The sequence below is a fragment of the Natator depressus genome, chromosome 3 (assembly GCF_965152275.1).
Source record: "Natator depressus isolate rNatDep1 chromosome 3, rNatDep2.hap1, whole genome shotgun sequence".
NCBI classification, from domain to species: domain Eukaryota; kingdom Metazoa; phylum Chordata; order Testudines; family Cheloniidae; genus Natator; species Natator depressus.
The window spans coordinates 115083308-115101119 of record NC_134236.1 but is presented as its reverse complement, the minus strand read 5'-3'; positions in this window follow the sequence as shown (position 1 = coordinate 115101119).

Sequence of the window (17812 nt, the reverse complement as noted above, 5' to 3'; positions counted from 1 at the left end):
ACAGCCAAACAAACAAACAAACAAACAAACAAAATCCAAACCGTGAGTTTTTCCAGCTTTGGGAGGGGACTACACCTCTTGCAACATCTAATTCCTCTTGGATTTTATACATCAAACATTCTTTTTGAAAATATGACATATTGCAGGTTTGGGATGCTCAGATCATGGGATGTGAGATCATCTCTTTCTTCAGTGATAGGGAACCAACTATGAATTTAGACCTGAATCCAAATTTTGATTTTGTTTCCCTCCTTCCAAATTTTAACAGTGTCCAGTCATGAGTTATGAGTCAAACCTATTTTTATGAAATGAAAAATAAAAGTAGGAGCCTTTTTCTATCACAAGGCCAAATGAGATTTTTAGAGTTATTTACAAAACAAAGAGTAAAAGCTTAAAAATACTGAGACAGAAGTTTAGAAATGAGCTTCTGAATATAAAATCACCAGATTTAAAAGTTTATTTTAAATACTTTGAATATATTTTGCTGTAATAATTTAACATAATTTCTGAACATTTTATTTTTCATGCATATTAATATTTATAATTATTAAAAATTGAGTGTATATTCAATAGTGTCAGGATTTCAGCTCAAGTGTTTTCACCTTGATGTTTACACCAGTAAGCCATTTCCTCCTACCTTACAAAAATGTTAGTACAACCCAAATAGATACGGTTGAACGGTTTGGTTGGGAGTGGACTTAGGATGTGCCATGGGTTGGGACCAACCACAGAGAAAAGCTCTTCAGGTCAGACACCATCCCTTAAACTATCATGTTTTACAGAAATACATTTGTGCTTAATATGTAAACATCTCAGACTGAACATCTCAGTCTTTCTCTTGCCCTCATAACAAACAGCATGCATGATGGTAGATAATCCAAAAAAGTGAACACTAAAAACCTCAAAAAGAAAAGGAGGACTTGTGGCACCTTAGAGACTAACAAATTTATTTGAGCATAAGCTTTCATGAGCTACAGCTCACTTCATCGGATGCATACAGTGGAAAATACAGTGTGGAGATTTATATACACAGAGAACATGAAACAGTGGGTGTTACCATACACACTGTAACGAGAGTCATCAGGTAAGGTGAGTTATTACCAGCAGGAGAGCGGGGGGTGGGAGGGGGAACCTTTTGTAGTGATAATCAAGGTGGGCCATTTCCAGCAGTTGACAAGAACATCTGAGGAACAGTGGTGGGGGGCGGGGAGGGGGAATAGTTTTACTTTGTGTAATGACCCATCCCCTCCCAGTCTTTATTCAAGCCTAAGTTAACTGTATCCAGTTTGCAAATTAATTCCAATTCAGCAGTCTCTTGTTGGAGTCTGTTTCTGAAGTTTTTTTGTTGAAGAATTGTGACTTTTAGGTCTGTAATCGAGTGACGAAAGAGATTGAAGTGTTCTCCGACTGGTTTTTGAATGTTATAATTCTTGACATCTGATTTGTGTCCATTTATTCTTTTATGTAGAGAGTGTCCAGTTTGGCCAATGTACATGGCAGAGGGGCATTGTTGGCACATGATGGCATATATCACACTGGTAGATGTGCAGGTGAACGAGCCTCTGATAGTGTGGCTGATGTGATGAGGCCCTGTGATGGTGTCTGCTGAATAGATATGTGGACACAGTTGGCAACGGGCTTTGTTGCAAGGATAGGATCCTGGGTTAGTGATTCTGTTATGTGGTGTGTGGTTGCTGGTGAGTATTTGCTTCAGGTTGGGGGGCTGTCTGTAAGCAAGGACTGGCTTGTCTCCCAAGATCTGTGAAAGTGATGGGTCGTCCTTCAGGATAGGTTGTAGGTCCTTGATGATGCGTTGGAGAGGTTTTAGTTGGGGGCTGAAGGTGATGGCTAGTGGCGTTCTGTTATTTTCTTTGTTGGGCCTGTCCTGTAGTAGGTGACTTCTGGGTACTCTTGTGGCTCTGTCAATCTGTTTCTTCACTTCAGCAGGTGGGTATTGTAGTTGTAAGAACACTTGATAGAGATCCTGTAGGTGTTTGTCTCTCTCTGAGGGGTTGGAGCAAATGCGGTTGTATTGTAGAGCTTGGCTGCAGTCTCTAAGGTGCCACAAGTCCTCCTTTTCTTTTTGCAGATACACACTAACACAGCTGCTACTCTGAAACTAAAAACCTCAGATTTAAAAAAGAAAGAAAACAAATCAGTCCACTGTTGTGTAGCTGTGACTGTCATAATTCCTAAATATAATACTTGTTTACAGACTGGACTGGGAATGAAGTTCAGTGAAGATTTCTCTCAAATGTGACATACTACCTTTATTTTTGCATAATTAAAAAAAAAATCAGTTCCACTACAAACAATGGTTGACTGTTTTTACTAATTGAGTAGTACACTCACTCAAGGCTGCTATTTTAGGGGAACATTCTAGGCCTCTAATCCTTGGAATGCCCCAAACCCCAATCATTCCTTAAGAAGTGCATTTTCTCTGTCCAGATTTTCTTCATTAATAAAAACAATATCCAAGTGGGTACCAAATAGAAACGAGCATTTCTACAAAATTCTAGATTTTTATTTTTAAAAATATTTTTCTGCAAGGGAAAAAGGATATAATACTGAATCCATGTCACAGCTCTACAGACCTGCCATTTTTCTATATTTTCAATCCAACACCCTCAGGACCTCATGACATCGTTACCATTGTTCTACCTGATGACTCCTCCTTAGGACTCCTTTCATAAAATATCAAGGAAGCATTCATTCAGCTGAAGGACTGCTGTTTAGTGGTATTTTCAATAAAATACTAAACAGGTTTACATAATGCCTTTTATTAAAAAAACCAAAGTGCTTTACAATGTATAGAGGAATAATTTCACCAGCAATAGAAATACAGCCACCTGAATGGAACATGGCAGCCGCATAAGAGTGCACAATAGTATACAGCCATTTAGGACAGGAAATAAAATACCATCCACTCAAATCTGCAGGAATAATTTAGAGCAGACAATGTAATTACCTAAAGCAACAGGTTTAACAACCCTATTGCAAGAAAAATCTTAAATTTTACACTGATCACAAGCTTTCAGTCCCGATTGAAAGACTTGCAATTTAAGCATTTTATTAATTCCTATCATCCCCTTTGAGCAGGGGATTGGATTAGATGACCTCCTGAGGTCTCTTCGAACCCTAATATTCTATGATTCATAGAATCATATAATATCAGGGTTGGAAGGAACCTCAAGAGGTCATCTAGTCCAACCCCTTGCTCAAAGCAGGACCAATTCAATGATCACAATGGAGCATTTGCTCAGTACTGACTTAGAAGGAAGAGCGCCACTTAATGAGTCACCAACACCACACCATCAGCACCCTGGTTCTCTTGGGAGGTAACTTATCCAAGTACTGATGTGGAGTAATTCTGCATATAGCTTGAAAGGACTTTCCACTCTGTTTTTATGAAACACCTAAGAAAATGTGTTTGTTGGTTTAAAGGGGCTCATATCAATTATTTTATTTTTCATGAGAGTTGGACAGAACAAAGGCAGACAAAATTTTGTGTACTAGCAGCCTATTTTACAGATCATTCCTCTCTCATTTGGCATCAAAGCTTTGTTTTGCAACTTTTAGCTAGCTATGTCTCAATTGTCTGGAAAAATTTATATGCCTTGGAAAGATTTTACAAAATGTTTCTCATATTGCAATAAAATTATCTAGTTTACCAATCAGCATGGAGATATTTAATAACTATAATCCAGAATAGTATCCAAACATTTAAATAATAGCTTTCACTAGGATACTTTCAGACCTGCTTTTTGGAGCAGAGTAACTATGGATTGAATCTAATGTTTAACATTTTGTATTGGAACACTATCAAGAAACAACAAGGAAAGACAGGAGTCTAGCTGATGCAATAAATACTACATTTATATTGCATTTAAAGCATGTTCTAAAATATGATGGAATGACATTGAATGAATACTGTAATACATTGGGGTTCAAGAATCATACTCAAAATCCAGACTAGTTTGTAGAGACTAGAAAGTAGCACTTAAGAGATTTGATAGTTTCTAATGAAATTTTTAAAAAAGGGTTTCACTAGATCATGTAATAGAATATATATGGAGAGAAATCCTATATAATTAGAATACAAACATAACACTGGGATTATTATACTGGTTTCCAGTTCAGAACATTGATGAGTGCACAAAGTTGAAAGAAAATGAAGGCCTCAAATTCTATTAATGGTAATTACAACTACTCGAGTATTAGTTGGGCAAAAGTCAAATGAAGGCAGTTGAGAGAAAAAAAAATCAACACTCATCAAGATGGTTGCTTGTTTGAAAAAGCTGGTTTTGAAACAGAAAAAGTTTATTCTTGATTTAGACCATAGTAACACACTGAAAGGGATATCTATATCTATATAGAGATTTCAAAGGAGAAAGCTACTTAGGAAGAACATAAAGACAAAAGTTAAGTTAAAATCCTTGGAATCAGCATGGAGGCTACTTATACTTTAGTTTAACTGAGGTGTTGAAGTTATGCCAATACCTAAATAAGACAGGAAGAAGAAACACAATGAGGTTAAAGGGCAAGGCACAAAAGTTTATTCAGACTAAAAGGATGTCTTTCAAAAAGTGGAAATCCAGCCTGAGTAAAGCCAATAGCAAGAACACACCATAGCAGGTAAAATATACCTAAATTAAAATGAAATTTAAAGAGGAAACAGTAAACAAATAAAACAAAAACTAGATGTCTTGGGGGTTGTTCCATTAGGAGGAGAAATAGATGGAGTCAGGTATTTATTTGCTGCAATCCTGTTTATTTACAAAGCATGTTTCCCTGAACACAGTAGGAATCAAACAGCAGGAGACAATTTCTTTGCTCACAGTTCCAAGCCTCTTTCCAGCCAGCACTCTTCCTATAAGCACTCTCAGCTTTTTCTCAGGATCATGCTGTATGTTTTATTCTGGCTGTCTCTAGGGCTTCCTTACTGCCTTCTCTGTGTGCTTTCTTAGCTGCTTCTGATCACAGACACACAACTGTAATCAAATGAAACCCCCATCCCAGCATATTGTTATGGGACTCCCCCAGGAAACCACTTTGGCCACATGGCCCAGCAACTGTCCAGGCTTGTATGCAGTCTAATTCTTGAGCCGTGGTTTTCCATTGTTTCAGCTATCACTAAATAGAGAGGCATTTAATTATTCCATCATTTGTAGAAGGCAGCTGTCATGCCCAATAGCTTCAGTGAGGTGGTGTGAATTGTCTTAAGATAAGGAATGTCCAGGTACCAGCAACACAGACACAGGTAAGTAACCGTTCTCATGTTCTCTCCACAGGTACCATTGCAGAGAGTGGACCAGATGATACATCCTGGGGGGAGAAAGCAGAAGGAGACTCCACTGGTTGGAAGGCATGAGATGCGCTGTCCTGAGGTTGGGGGTTCCACGACCACCACTCCCAAGAGAAGGAGGCGGGTGGTGGTGGTCGGGGACTCTCTCCTCAGGGGGACTGAGTCATCTATCTGCTGCCCTGACCGGGAAAACAGAGAAGTCTGCTGCTTGCCAGGGGCTAAGATTCGCGATGTGACGGAGAGACTGCCGAGACTCATCAAGCCCTCGGATCGCTACCTCTTCCTGCTTCTCCACGTGGGCACCAATGATACTGCCAAGAATGACCTTGAGCGGATCACTGTGGACTACGTGGTTCTGGGAAGAAGGATAAAGGAGTTTGAGGCGCAAGTGGTGTTCTCGTCCATCCTCCCCGTGGAAGGAAAAGGCCGGGGTAGGGACCGTCGAATCGTGGAAGTCAACGAATGGCTACTCAGGTGGTGTCGGAGAGAAGGCTTTGGATTCTTTGACCATGGGATGGTGTTCCATGAAGGAGGAGTGCTGGGCAGAGACGGGCTCCACCTAACGAAGAGAGGGAAGAGCATCTTTGCCAGCAGGCTGGCTAACCTAGTGAGGAGGGCTTTAAACTAGGTTCACTGGGGGAAGGAGACCAAAGCCCTGAGGTAAGTGGGCAAGCGGGATACCGGGAGGAAGCACAGGCAAGAACGTCTGTGAGGGGAGGGCTCCTGCCTCATACTGAGAATGTGGAGCAATCAGCAGGTTATCTCAAGTGCCTATATACAAATGCACAAAGCCTTGGAAACAAGCAGGGTGAACTGGACGTCCTAGTGATGTCAAGGAATTATGACATGATTGGAATAACAGAGACCTGGTGGGATAACTCACATGACTGGAGTACTATCATGGATGGTTATAAACTGTTCAGGAAGGACAGGCAGGGCAGAAAAGGTGGGGGAGTAGCACTGTATGTAAGGGAGCAGTATGACTGCTCAGAGCTCCGGTATGAAACTGCAGAAAAACCTGAGTGTCTCTGGATTAAGTTTAGAAGTGTGAGCAACAAGAGTGATGTAGTGGTGGGAGTCTGCTATAGACCACCGGACCAGGGGGATGAGGTGGATGAGGCTTTCTTCCGGCAACTCGCAGAAGCTACTAGATCGCATGCCCTGGTTCTCATGGGCGACTTTAATCATCCTGATATCTGCTGGGAGAGCAATACACCGGTGCATAGACAATCCAGGAAGTTTTTGGAAAATGTAGGGGATAATTTCCTGGTGCAAGTGCTGGAGGAGCCAACTAGGGGGGAGCTTTTCTTGACCTGCTGCTCACAAACCGGGAAGAATTAGTAGGGGAAGCAAAAGTGGGTGGGAATCTGGGAGGCAGTGACCATGAGTTGGTCGAGTTCAGGATCCTGACACCGGGAAGAAAGGTAAGTAGCAGAATACGGACCCTGGACTTCAGGAAAGCAGACTTCAACTCCCTCAGGGAACTGATGGGTAGGATCCCCTGGGGGAATAACATGAGGGGGAAAGGAGTCCAGGAGAGCTGGCTGTATTTCAAGGAATCCCTATTGAGGTTACAGGGACAAACCATCCCGATGTGTCGAAAGAATAGTAAATATGGCAGGAGACCAGCTTGGCTTAATGGTGAAATCCTTGCGGATCTTAAACATAAAAAAGAAGCTTACAAGAAGTGGAAGATTGGACAAATGACCAGGGAAGAGTATAAAAATATTGCTCGGGCATGTAGGAATGAAATCAGGAGGGCCAAATCACACCTGGAGCTGCAGCTAGCAAGAGATGTTAAGAGTAACAAGAAGGGTTTCTTCAGGGATGTTGGCAACAAGAAGAAAGCCAAGGAAAATGTGGGCCCCTTACTGAATGAGGGAGGCAACCTAGTGACAGAGGATGTGGAAAAAGCTAATGTACTCAATGCTTTCTTTGCCTCTGTCTTCACGAACAAGGTCAGCTCCCAGACTGCTGCGCTGGGCAACACAGCATGGGGAGTAGGTGGCCAGCCCTCTGTGGAGAAAGAGGTGGTTAGGGACTATGTAGAAAAGCTGGACGTGCACAAGTCCCTGGGGCCGGATGCGTTGCATCCGAGAGTGCTAAAGGAATTGGCAGCTGTGATTGCAGAGCCATTGGCCATTATCTTTGAAAACTCGTGGCGAACGGGGGAAGTCCCGGATGACTGGAAAAAGGCTAATGTAGTGCCAGTCTTTAAAAAAGGGAAGGAGGAGGATCCTGGGAACTACAGGCCAGTCAGCCTCACCTCAGTCCCCGGAAAAATCATGGAGCAGGTCCTCAAGGAATCTATCCTGAAGCACTTACACGAGAGGAAAGTGATCAGGAACAGTCAGCATGGATTCACCAAGGGAAGGTCATGCCTGACTAATCTAATCGCCTTCTATGATGAGATTACTGGTTCTGTGGATGAAGGGAAAGCAGTGGATGTATTGTTTCTTGACTTTAGCAAAGCTTTCGACACGGTCTCCCACAGTATTCTTGTCAGCAAGTTAAAGAAGTATGGGCTGGATGAAGGCACTATAAGGTGTGTAGAAAGTTGGCTAGATTGTCGGGCTCAACGGGTAGTGATCAATGGCTCCATGTCTAGTTGGCAGCCGGTGTCAAGTGGAGTGCCCCAAGGGTCGGTCCTGGGGCCGGTTTTGTTCAATATCTTCATAAATGATCTGGAGGATGGTGTGGATTGCACTCTCAGCAAATTTGCGGATGATACTAAACTAGGAGTGGTAGATACGGTGGCAGGTAGGGACAGGATACAGAGGGACCTAGACAAATTGGAGGATTGGGCCAAAAGAAATCTGATGAGGTTCAACAAGGATAAGTGCAGGGTCCTGCACTTAAGACGGAAGAATCCAATGCACCGCTACAGACTAATGACTGAATGGCTAGGCAGCAGTTCTGCGGAAAAGGACCTAGGGGTGACAGTGGACGAGTAGCTGGATATGAGTCAACAGTGTGCCCTTGTTGCCAAGAAGGCCAATGGCATTTTGGGATGTATAAGTAGGGGCATAGCCAGCGGATCGAGGGACGTGATCGTTCCCCTCTATTCGACATTGGTGTGGCCTCATCTGGAGTACTGTGTCCAGTTTTGGGCCCCACACTACAAGAAGGATGTGGAAAAATTGGAAAGAGTCCAGCGGAGGGCAACAAAAATGATTAGGGAACTGGAACACATGACTTATGAGGAGAGGCTGAGGGAACTGGGATTGTTTAGTCTGCAGAAGAGAAGAATGAGGGGGGATTTGATAGCTGCTTTCAACTACTTGAGAGGTGGTTCCAAAGAGGATGGTTCTAGACTATTCTCAGTGGTAGAAGATGACAGGACAAGGAGTAATGGTCTCAAGTTGCAGTGGGGGAGGTTTAGGTTGATATTAGGAAAAACTTTTTCACTAGGAGGGTGGTGAAACACTGGAATGCGTTACCTAGGGAGGTGGTAGAATCTCCTTCCTTAGAAGTTTTTAAGGTCAGGCTTGACAAAGCTCTGGCTGGGATGATTTAATTGGGGATTGGTCCTGCTTTGAGCAGGGGGTTGGACTAGATGACCTCCTGAGGTCCCTTCCAACCCTGATATTCTACGATTCTATGAAGGCTATAATTTAGTCTCAGAGGTCATGGAAGTCATGGAATCCGTGACTTCCAGAGACCTCCGTGACTTCAGCCTCTGATGGTCAGGAGCTGCAGGGTTCCCCGCTGCCTGCAGGGCCACAGATCTCCCGGCCATGGCGGGGGAACCCCACAGCTCCCAGATGCTGTGGGTGGCAAGGGAACCCAGCAGCTCCCAGCTGCCGCAGGAAGCCCTGAGCTGTGGGTGAACCCTGCAGCTCCCGGCCGCCGCAGGTGGTGGGGGAATCCCAGAGCTGTGGGAGGCAGGGGTACCCCGCTGCCCCCAGCTGCTGCAGGTGGTGGTGGGGAAGTGGGCTCCCGCCACTCCCAGCTGCTGCAGGCGGCCGGGGACCCTGGAGCTCTGACACCCAACCTGCGGTGGAGACCCCCAGAGATCCCAGCCACCCTGCAGCTGCCCCCACTGTGGGCTGCGTGGGGAACTTCAGAACCCTATTTTGTCACAGATATTTTTACTAAAAGCCACGGCTTCCATGAATTTTTCTTTAATGCCCGTGATTTGTCTGTGATTTTTACTAAAAATATCTGTGACAAAATCTTAGCCTTACCCATAGATCACAGATATGATTGGTGGAAGCTGCCCAACCTGCAGCATAACGGAACCTTTGGGTGAGTAGACAGTACATATGTTTGGAAGGAACTCTTTTGAGTCTCTTTAATCAGCTGCTAATCATAGGTTCTTGAAGGGAAGTATATTGCAGGTGCCAAGTACAAGTGGACCTCTGTATTAGTGTGGTTGAAACAGAGGACTGCTGCCCTTGGATCCGGTCTGAGAGAGGTAGAAATTCAGGGTTCCACCTAGACAAACATAAACATAGCAAAAGGTGTCGCATGAGGGGTATATGTCAGCAAGCACCATATATAACTGGGGCAGTATAGTGGGAGCAGGGCATGTTGTAGCCTTGTGAATCAGTCTAAAGTTAGGGGAACTGTGGAGTTCCACTCTGGGAGACGAATAGGTCTGTCACTTGAAAAGAGTGCCCACCAAGAGAATGGGACAAAGATCATCATTGAAGCTCAAATCTGAATCACGACAGCGGGTAATAAAGATGAGGCACTGGATTGCTCAAGGAGATGTCAAAACAAATGGATAATTATTTATGGTAACACCTAGAGGATCCAATCAGAATTGGGGCCCCACTGAGTTAGGCACTGTAAGAAGCACATAGGAAGACATGGTTGTGAAACACTGTGCCCCAAAGAGACACTCTGCACCCCATATTCACCATGGTGATATAATTATATGTTTTGTACAAGGTATGCTTTGTGAAGTATCATTCTAAAAGTCTTAATCTGTTGACCATTAATATCCTGTTAAGTTGTATGTGCTATCATTGTATATAAAGTTATGAAGTTTTGCTATGTATGTGCTACTGTAACATATTGTGAGGTTGGAACACCCACAAGCAGACTTTCAGGTACAACAATGAACAGGCCAAACAATGTTGATGGCCCATTGAGGAAATACACACACTCACAAGGATTACACCAGGAACTGGGTACAATAGGAACCTCTCAGAGATAGCACTACACAATGGGAACTGTGTGATCCAGGTCACAGCAAAAGATCTTTCCAGCAAGTTGGAAAAAGATATAAAGGGGGGAATGACATCATGACCGGCCTCACTCCCCACACAAGAGAACATCTGAGGAACAAAGACTGAACTGGGGGAAGTGCTGGTCCCAGGCAGGAAAGAAGGAAGCCTGTCCGTGTAGAAAACCTTGGTGGACTGTTTATACTATTTAACAGGGTGAGACAGGGTGAGACACTGCTTAATTCAAACCCTATCTATTATATTAGGCTTAGTGTGCATTTTTGTTTCTTTGCTATGTAAACAACTTTGATCTATTTGCTATCACTTATAATCACTTTAATCACATTATGGAAGCTTTTACCCTTTTCTGTAAAACATCTTGTACTAGCTACAGTTGAGCCTTGGAGTTATGAACACCAAAGTTACAAAAACACCTCATTTGGAACTGGAAGTATGCAGTCAGGCAGCAGCAGAGACACAAAAAAAAAGTATGTACAGTACAGTGTTAAATGTAAACTACTAAAAAAAGGGAAAGTTTACAAAAGATTTGACAAGGTAATGAAACTGTTTCTATGCTTGTTTCTTTTAAATTAAGATGGTTAAAAGCAGCATTTTCCTTCTGCATAGTAAAGTTTCAAAGCTGTATTAAGTCAATGTTCAGTTGTAAACTTTTGAAAGAACAACCATAACATTTTGTTCAGTTACAAACATTTCAGAGTTACGAACAACCTCTATTTCTGAGGTGTTCATAACTCTAAGGTTCTACTGTACTATTTGCCAAAATATTGGGCTAGACCAGGGGTTCTAAAATTGGCAGTTGGGAACAGTCAGGGGATTGCAAAGTTATTACATGGAGGGTCATGAGCTGTCAGCCTCCACCCCAAACCCCGCTTCACCTCCAGCATTTATAATAAGAACGGCCATACTGGGTCAGACCAAAGGTCCATCAAGCCCAGTATCCTGTCCTCTGACAGTGGCCAATGCCCGGTTCCCCAAAAGGAATGAACAGCAGGTAATCATCAAGTGATCCATGCCCTATCACCCAATCCCAGCTTCTGGCAAACAGAGGCCTGGGACACCATTCCTGCCCATCCTGGCTAATAGCCATTGATGGACCTATCTTCCATGAATCTATCTAGCTCCTTTTTGAACCCCGTTATAGTATTGGCCTTCACAACACCCTCAGGCAAGGAGTTCCAGAGGTTGACAGTGTGTTGCATGAAAAAATACTTTCTTGTGTTTGTTTTAAACCTGCTACCTATTAATTTCATTTGGTGGCCCCTTGTTCTTGTATTATGAGAAGGAGTAAATAACACTTCCTTATTACTTTCTCTATACAACTCATGATTTTATAGACGTCTATCATAACCCCCCTTAGTCGCCTCTTTTCCAAGCTGAAAAGTCTCAGTCTTATTAATGTCTCCTCATATGGAAGCCATTCCATACTTCTAATAATTTTTGTTGCCCTTTTCTGAACCTTTTCCAATTCCAATATATCTTTTTTGAGATGGGGCGACCACATCTGCACGCAGTATTCAAGGTGTGGGCATACCATAGATTTATACAGAGGCAATATGATATTTTCTGTCTTATTATCTATCCCTTTCTTGATGATTCCCAACATTCTGTTCACTTTTTTGACTGCCGCTGCACATTGAGTGGATGATTTCAGAGAACTATCCACAATGACTCCAAGATCTCTTTCTTGAGTGGTAACAGCTAATTTAGACCCCATCATTGTATATGTATAGCTAGGATTATGTTTTCCAATGTGCATTACTTTGCATTTATCAACATTAAATTTCATCTGCCATTTTGTTGCCCAGTCACCCAATTTTGTGAGATCCTTTTGTAGCTCTTCACCATCTGCCGGGGACATAACTATCTTGAGTAGTTTTGTATCATCTCACTGTTTGCCACCTCACTGTTTCCCCTTTTTCCAGATTGTTTATGAATATGTTAAATAGGACTGGGTTCAGTACAGATCCCTGGGGGACACCACTGTTTACTTCTCTCCATTCTGAAAACTGACCATTTATTCCTACCCTTTGTTTCCTATCTTTTAACCAGTTACCAATCCATGAGAGAGCCTTCCCTCTTATCCCATGACTGCTTATTTTGCTTAAGAGCCTTTGGTGAGGGACCTTGTCAAAAGCTTTCTGAAAATCGAAATACACTATATCCACTGGATCTTCTTTGTCCATATGCTTGTTGACCCCCCCCTTAAATAATTAATACTGTTTAAAAAAATTTAAGTGTTTTTAATTTATTGGGGGTGGGGGTCACACTCAGAGGCTTGCTATGTGAAAGGGGTCACTAATACAAACGTTTAAGAACCGCTGGGCTAGACAGACCAGTGATGTGGTTTCACAATTTTTATATTCCTAATAAAGATTTTTAAAAATCATTTTTTATTAATTCAATTTACAATTTGGTTAGCTCAACTTTTAATGTTTTGATCCAAATTCTTCAACAATATTTTTTGTACAAATGTTCTCTACACCATACATGATGTAACATGGTTATCACAAATAATCTGATATCTAAAGAGGGAAAAGAAATTGGACCCAAGAATAACTTCCAGACTCACAGTTTAAGATTTTTTTTCTGATTAGAAAACCAATTAAGTTGCCAGTGTGAACCAGATGTCTTGAGAGCATATGAAAAGTCCCAATTCCAGAAAAACAAAATATTGAAAAATATTTTCTCTGATAATAGAAAACCAAATTGCTTAAATTAACAGTTGTGCGTACTTTAAAGATGAAAAGGGCATTACCCCTAAAATACCGTATCAACATTGTTTTTGTGTGGGTATTCTGACCAAGTCTTAAGTTGTGCTATTTGTATTAATATTTTATTATGTATTCTTAATTGCTACTCAGTTTAAGCAATTTTGAGTTTAGCTTCTTCAGTCAGGTGAGCATCATCCTAAGCCTTTGTTTTATAGTTTGAGAGCAAGTGAGAAATTCAGCAGACAGAAAAGTTCTTCAACCCGCAGATACGCTATGTAAATAAAGTTCTATTGTAATGGAATTAGTATTTGAAATTCAATTTGGTTTTTGTAAATTGGTACATTTTATAGTAATAATCTTAATAGAAAACTAGAGTGAAGGTTCTGTTACCAGATTTTCCCATTACTTTGGGGTATGCTCATTTATTAGGGTTACTCTTCTGGCGGTGGGGGGGGGGGGGGAAGAGGGTTGTGTAATTCTGTTAATGTACTGCTTGTGTCACTTGTGTTTTCATATGGAGCTCTACTCCTTCCTTTTGCAAGTCCCCTCCCAATAGAGCTATCCTGCAGGACCTAGGTTCCCCAGGACTGGGTTCCTTCAGCCCCAGAACCAGCTGGACACACGTACACACACACGTACACACACAAACAGAGCAAGTCTGAGCAGACCGGGTCAATCAGCACTTTCAAGCTGACCCCTTATACGTCCCTGGACTCAGTGGGCTGGATCAAGCAGCAATTTCAAGCTGCCCCCCTTATGTGCCAAAGGTACCACACTGGAATAGAGTAAGCCTGAGCCGGCTGGCTCAAATGACACTTCCAGGCTGCCACCCTTATGTGCCCCTGAACTCAGCAGACTGGGTCAAGCAGCACTTTCAAGCTGCCACCCCTATATGCCCCTGGACTCAGTAGTCTAGGTTGAGCAGCACTTCCAAGCTGCCACCCTTGTATGTCACAGATTCAGCACATCCCTATCCCCACTTTCACATCACAATTGCACTGGTAGTAACCCACTTGATGAGCAAACCCCACAGTATTTTTGGGCGCTGCAGGGATCTTTAGCTTAGGTAAAAGAAGCGTTGCTGCAGAGTAAACGGGGAAGCTAAAAAACACAAAAGAGTAAAGTTGAGAGAGAGAGAGAGAGAGAGAGAGAGAGGCAACCCGCTTAACCATAAAAGTTATTTATTAAATACTAGTAATAACTACACAAGGAGAGCCTAAACCAACATCATTAAAGGTTAATACCTGAGGTAGGCGAGAGAGAGCAGGAAAGATCTCACCGCTCCATGAATCTTGAACTGGTCGGGGTTCCCAAGTGATGGTGGTAGCTGAGGGTCTGGAGTGCTGGAGACAGGCCGAGCCCCCAGCACAATCAGTCAGGAGAAGATGAAATCCCAGTGAACTGATGCAAGTTTGGATCCATGTATCAGCACACTTACTGGAGCATAAGTAGGAGTTTTTGTAGGGAAACAACAATGGTTCAAGGGAGAATACTCGATTTGTTTATGGGTAAACTGATGACTCAAGGGTTTTCTTTAGGCTAGATAATAGGAGCTGATCCCTCTTGGCTATGGGTGGTGTTCTTCCAGGGAGCACACAATGCAATTAGGCTGCTTCAGTATTTGGATATCAATCAAGGATTTATTATTATAATTGGTCTGATAACTGCTGAGCTGGGTGGCTGCAGGCATAGGTTCATTAACATCTGGAGCAGAGATCCCCCATGATGGAGTGCTTCCCTGCTTTTCTGGTCCCAGAGTTCAGTGCGGTTCTTGCTTTGGAATCTCTATTCTCCATTCTGTATGCTAATGGAGATACCTCCCTGTCCCATTTTCAATGCAGCTGAGGCTAGAGGAGTTGCCTTAATCTTGTCACCCTTGTCAGGAGGGGTCTAGGTGTCTCTCCCACCACCCTTCACTGCTCTCTGCAAGTCTTTTCTCTGATCGGTTTTGGTTCAAGCCAAGGTGGGGGGGGGGGGTGTCTTTCATGAGTCAGAGAGGCTGGATACTGCGCCCTGGTTCCCCAAGAACACAGAGCTGACTAGTATCAGTTCTCTCTCTGTTGTCTGAAGGATTCCAACTTATCAGGGAGCAAGGAGTTAAGTGGTTTAAGCATAAATGGAAGTTTTGTCTGAACTTGCAAGGAACTGTTTCAACTCCAACCATATATACACCCATAAGAGACTTCAAGATGACAGCAATAGACTAGTACATTTTAAGAGAATTATTGGGGAGATTCTTCAATTATGCTTAGTCGGAAAATATTAAGTTGTTTTTCCTCTTATTTTAAGTTCTTGGAATTCCTTTGGGTTTGGGAAACACTGTTGCTAAGAAAAGAGCAGCAATTTGGCATGTGGTATTATATTTTGGAAGAGAGTCATTAGCACATATGCAGTTGGAGGAGGTTCAGGGCTACTGCACCACATCCTTAAACATTTTAATTTTCAAGATGAATTAACATTAGAAGCTGTTGGGTGGAGACTAATTGGTTTGATATATATATTTTAGGAACCCTTCTCTCTTTTTTGGTTATGCCCTGTGAGGGAGTGTACTACCCCTTTAAGTGACAGGCTGGAGCCAACATTTGGAACAGCCTAGGGTGTAATCAAGGAAGCCCTGCCCTATGGCTGGGCTATATAAAAAGGAAGAGGAAGTGAAGAATGTGTGCATGCTGCAGTGGATGATGGTTTCTCTCAGGCTCCAGAGGATCAGCCCTATGACACTCAAGGCTTGTCTACATTTACAGTGCTGTAGCTGCACCAGTGCAGCTATAGCATGTAATGAAGATGCTACCTACGTCAATGGGAGAGCTTCTCCCATCGGCGTAGGTACTCCACCTCCCCAAGGGGTGGTGGCTATGCCAAAGGGAGAAGACCTCCTGTCAACATAGCACTATCAACACTGGGGATTAGGTCAGTAGAGCTACGTTGCTCAGGGGTGTGGAATGACAGTTATACCAACATAAGCTGGTAGTGTAGACTAGGGCTCAGAGACTTGGTGTTATGGACTTTAAGGTGGGAGCTCTCAACTAGGGTCTGGAGGTGAGGACTTATTGTTTGTTGTAATTGCTGCTGCCCACAAGACTTATTTAAAAAGGGACATGCCATTTTGTTCTTTTGTGTTGGCTTCTCCTTGCCTTGGCCTTTTAAAATGGAAACCTATTGCCACCCAAACAGGGGAAATTAAGATGGGGCACATCTACAGCACCACAGTGGGGTGCAAAAGGACTGCCCATAAATTTACATGCCCTACATTTTACGTGGAACAATTCTTAAAATAAGAGAAATATGGAACCTTTACTAAGCTGGGAGAGGATTTGGTGGAGGAAATCTTGAAGGTAAATTCTACTTTTTCTTTCATTAAGTTTTAGTACAAAAGCCTATAAACAACCAATATAAGTTGAAAAGATAGAATTGCGGAAACCTTTAAACCTGTGCTTATATAAAAGGTCTGCTTTTCCATTCAAAAATATTCATAATGAAGTGGAAGGAACACAGACTAACATTTTAAAACAAACGGAAATGTATTGTAAGATTCTTGTTCAAAGGTTAGGTGTTGTCTGAAGATTCTTTTTACGGTTTGACAAAACGATACCTATTTTGATGGAAGGGCAATTACAGTTCAGCATAAGTCATTCTTACTGAAAAAACCCATACTTGAGTTTCAAGTTTATAAATATATTGCATATTTTTATAATACCTGATTTGTCTTTTGAGAAATAAGTTTATAACTTTTTATACATTAATGTTGACTTGCTGATTTCCAAAGGCTGCAAACTGTGTGTGCAACAAATGATTTTCCTGGTATTTGTAGGTTTATAGGTAAGAGCCACCACTGTAGTTCAAAATTCAAGTAGTATGAGATAGAGCTACTTACTCAGAAGGTGGATGGAAATGCCAATATCCTAGTGATCATCTTAGAGGTGATTATAAATGCCCTTGTGTTATGGAAATTCAAATGGCATACAAGGAAAAGCCCAAGAAATTAGTTTAGAAATCCCCTGGGCTGTTAGGTCATTATAATATCAACCAATGTTAGAATAATTACATAGATAAAACGTAAGTGTGCAGGAAGCATTTCCCTAAACAGAAGTATTAAAAGTGTATCCTTATTCTATTTTGTTCCTACATTAATAAAAAGAATTAGTGGGCTCCCCCTAATGACATAGGCATCCTGAAAGTTACTATTACAAAGAAGTGACAAACAAACATTCAGGAAAATACTTCATAATATACTTTGCTCCTGACAACTAAGCACATTTTTCTGAGGAAGTATCTTATTGTAATAGGTAGAGTCTACTATGACATTTGCATGGGATACAACACTGTTAGTTTTTTTAGGAGAGGATAGTTAGTCTGCAAGCCCAATAGCAATTCAGTAGGGTTCTACTGTGTATTCAGTATTACATATAAAAACTCCCTTAAATGATGGTTAAGGTGGAAAGTCAAGCCTTCAAATTAGGAAGTGCCAGAATTAAGGTTGCCTGTGCAATCTTAATGTGGCCTACTTTAGTGTGTGAAATATGATGGAGTCTTTAATTACATTATCTCATACCATTATTTCCACCATGCCATTTAGTGTACAGGATGTGTCCCGAGAATGA